Source organism: Cervus canadensis, chromosome 3 (genome assembly GCF_019320065.1).
Source record: "Cervus canadensis isolate Bull #8, Minnesota chromosome 3, ASM1932006v1, whole genome shotgun sequence".
Classification (NCBI taxonomy): domain Eukaryota; kingdom Metazoa; phylum Chordata; class Mammalia; order Artiodactyla; family Cervidae; genus Cervus; species Cervus canadensis.
Window position 1 is genome coordinate 101,906,702 of NC_057388.1, and position 4,555 is coordinate 101,911,256.

A 4,555-nucleotide genomic window follows, 5' to 3' on the forward strand; every position below is an offset into this window, starting at 1 on the left:
TTTTGCTCTTTTGTGATATAAGGTCTATTTTTAGTATTATGTTTGGGCTCCTTTTTCTTTTTTGTATGTGTATCTATTATAGATTTTTGGTTTATGGTTACCGTGCTACTTATTTTCATAAGAAATATAGAAAAAGACAGAAGTATAATAAAAAGTTACCTACAGTTTCATTATTCAAAGCTAACCAAGGTAAAAATTTAAATATTCCTCTTCAAGTATTGTCTAATATTTACATAAGTGTGATCAAAATGTTCATATGCATTGTGTCCTTTTTGCTCTTGACATTAACCTATTATCATAAACTTCTCACAAACATGTTTTTCTTTACTGGATACATAAACATTCATCTTCTGCTACATTAACTATTGTGTTAATATTTAAAGGTAATGCTCACTAGCATTACATGTGGATTAGAAAGAGAAGCAAACTTCCCTCTCTTTTTTTCCCCCATTTCTTTCATCCAAGATGAATGTTACCACTTTCCCCCTCTTTTTCCAGTCTTTCTTGTCTCCATTCCCATGAATATTTCTTTTCTTTCTTCTCTCTCTCATCTCTCTTCCTCTTGGCCTTCTTTCTCTGTCCCTCCCATCCTCCCTTCCTCCCCATCATCTATTCATTTAATTATAATGTATAACTCTTATGGCATCATTGTACTTGTCTGCCTTGCAGTAGATACTCAAATTTGTGTTTAAGGATGGTAGTATGTCTGTTTGGAAAGGTTCATCTAACTGGATTTTCTGCTTTATGGAAAGTTAACTCATTATTAAAATGAAATGGCACAGGGTTAGTCTCTTCCCTAGGACTTTGGAATTCTCATTGAACCAGGGAAACTCATTTTCACCTATATTTTTTGATATGTATTCTTAAAGAGGTCAAAGACTTCACCAGCCATAAATATCCAACCTAAAAACCTGACTACCAGATGCAGCAGCAGTAAATTTTCAATGAGGTCATAAGAATACATTTGTTAAAAATACAAAGTTAAAATTGCTTCTGATGCTCTTAGGTAAGCAGCACACATCTAGAATGTAGCATATCCTTGCCCTCAAGCTTCATATAGATATAAAATCTTGGATTCTGGGGGAGTTATTCAGTGTAGAATCTTGGAAATTAAAGGCCAGATACTGCAAGTGTTAGTCCGCCTCGGATTGAACACCAGCGACTTGCCATGTCAAGAGGGAGTGAGTCCATTCTGTGGTTGCTGGAGGGCAGAATTGTTAGGGGATTTTTTTTTTTTAATTAAGATTAAATGTAAAGAGAAAGTGAAATTGTTGGTCGCTCAGTCATGTCTGACTTTATGCAACCCTATGGACTGTAGCCCGCCAGGGTCCTCTGTCCATGGGATTTCCCAGGCACGAATACAGGAAAGGGTAGCCATTCCCTTCTCCAGGGCATCTTCCTGACCCAGGGGTCAGGTCTCCTGCATTGCAGATAAATTCTTTATCTTCTGAGCCACCAGGGAAGCCCTAAGATGAAATGTGCCTCCCCTAAAATCTACGAAAGGTCCTGGTATATGGAATATGAGTAAGTGGAAACTTAAGTACCTTGGGGGCTCCTGTAATTCCTCTTTGTAGTCAATCCATTCATCCTGTCTTCTTGAATCTGATATTATTTACTTGGTTTTTGTGTTGTGGAGCTTCAGCTCCTATAAATTACACATCTACCCAAGAGAAAGGTGAAAAAGCCTTCGAGCAACATGTGGAAAGCTAATATTTGTTCCTGAAAATTGAAATGAATAACCATAGCATCAATGTGACTAACACCACTTATATATTTATATGGATACACAGTTATTTAGTAACATCTAATCTTGAGAATAAATTATGAAAATGATTTGCATTGCCATGTCTTATAATTTAGGGTAAATTTTTATTTTTGTGGAAAACTTACTTTCTTCCTAAAACATTTCTATCCTTCCTCCATTTGGCCTTAAAAAGAATGTATTGCCTTCTTCATGGTTTTAATATATGACTTTTTCTCATGAAACTCATTGTTAGTGCCAGTGACATACAAATATTCAAACTGACCATGCTGCTCAATTCCTTGCAATGGAATTGAATAAAAACTTGGATTAAAAGGTCAACTTTAAACTATGCATAATAAATTCACTGAGTAAAAGCTATCCCAACAACTTTCTGCACCATTTCTTCCCATCTCATTATTCATGTAGGCGTCCCTGAATTTTAAGGAGTGCAAATAAAAGAGCAGAATGTGTAGACCATTGGGGCCTAGAAAATTTTTTTCATGAATAGGGAATGAAATGCAGATTGAAAAGTATTTCTTAAATTAATGAAGTCGATACAGTTGAGAGAGAAATGATGAACACTTAATATTTCCTATAGTGCAAGAGTAAAACCTCTCCATTATTATAAAAAAATCTCTTACTCTATGGCCTTTATATATTTGGTTCCATAGCCATAGTATTGAGAGCCTTACTGTTCTTGAGATGATTATTTGTAATACCTAATTTTTATAACTAATACTAAACTTACTTGGATTACCTAGCAGGGTGTAGTGGGACAAAGCATGGGGATTTCTAGAAGGGACAGGTGAGCAGAATGTCTTAATATTATATTACGTAGAATGCTTGTTCATGCATTATACAAAGATATTCTGAGTAATTGCTTGTATTAATAAAAGTAACATAAAGATAAGTTTTTTGGATAAGGTCGAGGTTTCTTGATTAAAAAAAGCTAATTCTTTTGTGTATTAATAATTTTTGTAAGTTAACAGTATAAGTCTGAAACAGACTCACAAAATAAGGAGATTTTGTGTGAGTAATGCTGTTGGAGATAACATACCATTTTAAAAAATGATTTTAGATTACCCAGGCTAATTTCATATCCATGTTACAGTTTTAACTTGTGAAACAAGTAGATGTAAATATAATCAAAGAAAATAGCAGAACTGATTGTCATGGTCTGCAAGTATTTGAAAATAACATGACTTCTTATCTGTAATCTATTTCAACTCATGACAGTCAATCATTCCTGGACTCACCAATGCTAGAAATAGCTCCAGCTATAAGATTTACCACTCCAAACATTTTCTTTGTTCCTTCTTATTTTTCCATTTTTTTCCTGGCAAGTCAGCCCAATTAAAAGTGCTCTTCATGTTTATTTTGATGGTGATTGTTTTAATCCAGACCATTCTTCCAAACCTCTATTATAACTTACCCATGGCTTTCATTTTCCTTTATCTATTCATTTTAAGCAACTTCAAATTCCTTGCCTTTTGATTTCCCTTTGTTTACTGGCTGTGTTTTGCCTTGGAAGATGTCTTGGAGCCCAGCTTTGGTGCTGTGAACATTACTTCCTTCTTCAGATACATGAGTAAGCAAGTTTATAACCAGGGCTGTCCAATCTGGAATTAGGACACTTATCTTTAGGACTGAGGAACCTATTCAAGAGAAACGTTGGCATCTACTTAAATCTTGGGTAGAGTTAGGGATCAAGGAAGGAAAAGAGTAATATTTTTCGGGGGCTTGGGAAGCTGCAGTATTTTCCTAGGGCCTGGGTCCAAGTAAGGAGGTTAGCTAATGTACGTGGTACTACCCAAATGTTCTTTGCTGCAGACAAGGCCCTATTCTAAGATTGAGGGTACAGCAGATAACGAGGAATGCAAAGTCCAAACACAAACTCTCAAGGGCTTTATATTCTAACAGAGGATTCATAATGCTAAACAACCAAGCACAAAATTAATTACGCCATTCAGATGGGACTCTGCTCAGTTCCTGCAGAGCTGTATATTCCTAATTGCCCATGTTGATTGTTCAGAAGCAAAACTGGCTATTAAATATTCTCTAGTCTTTAGGGTTTAAAGATTTTTTTAAAAATTTTATTTATTTTTGGCTGTGTTGAGCCTTTGTTGCTGCACGGGCTACTCTCTAGCGGCGGAGTCCGGGCTTCTCATTGCAGCGGCTTCTCCTGTTGCGGAGCACAGGCTCTAGGGCTTCGGGCTCCGGGAGTTGCGGCTCCCAGGATCTAGAGCACAGGCTCAGTAGCTCTGCAGCATGTGGATCCCTGATCTTCCTGGACTAGGGGTCGAACTCGTTGTCTCCTGCATTGGCAGGTGGATTCCTATCCACTGAACCACCAGAGAGAGTTCTGACGAAACAGGGTCCATGGGAGAAGGGAATGGCAAACCACGTCAGTATCCTTGCCTTGAGAACCCCATGAACAGTATGAGAAGGCAAAAAGGTAGGACACTGAAAGAGGAACTCCCCAGGTCGGTAGGTGCCCAATATGTTACTGGAGATCAGAGGAGAAATAACTACAGAAAGAATGAAGGGATGGAGCCACAGCAAAAACAACACCCAGTTGTGGATGTGACGGGTGATGGAAGTAAAGTCCGATGCTGTAAACAGCAAGATTGCATAGGAATCTGGGATGTTAGGTCCATGAATCAAGGCAAATTGGAAGTGGTCAAACAGGAGATGGCAAGACTGAACGTTGACATTTTAGGAATCAGCCAACTAAAATGGACTGGAATGGGTAAATTTAACTCAGATGACCATTATATCTACTACTGTGGGCAAGAATCCCTTAGAAGAAGT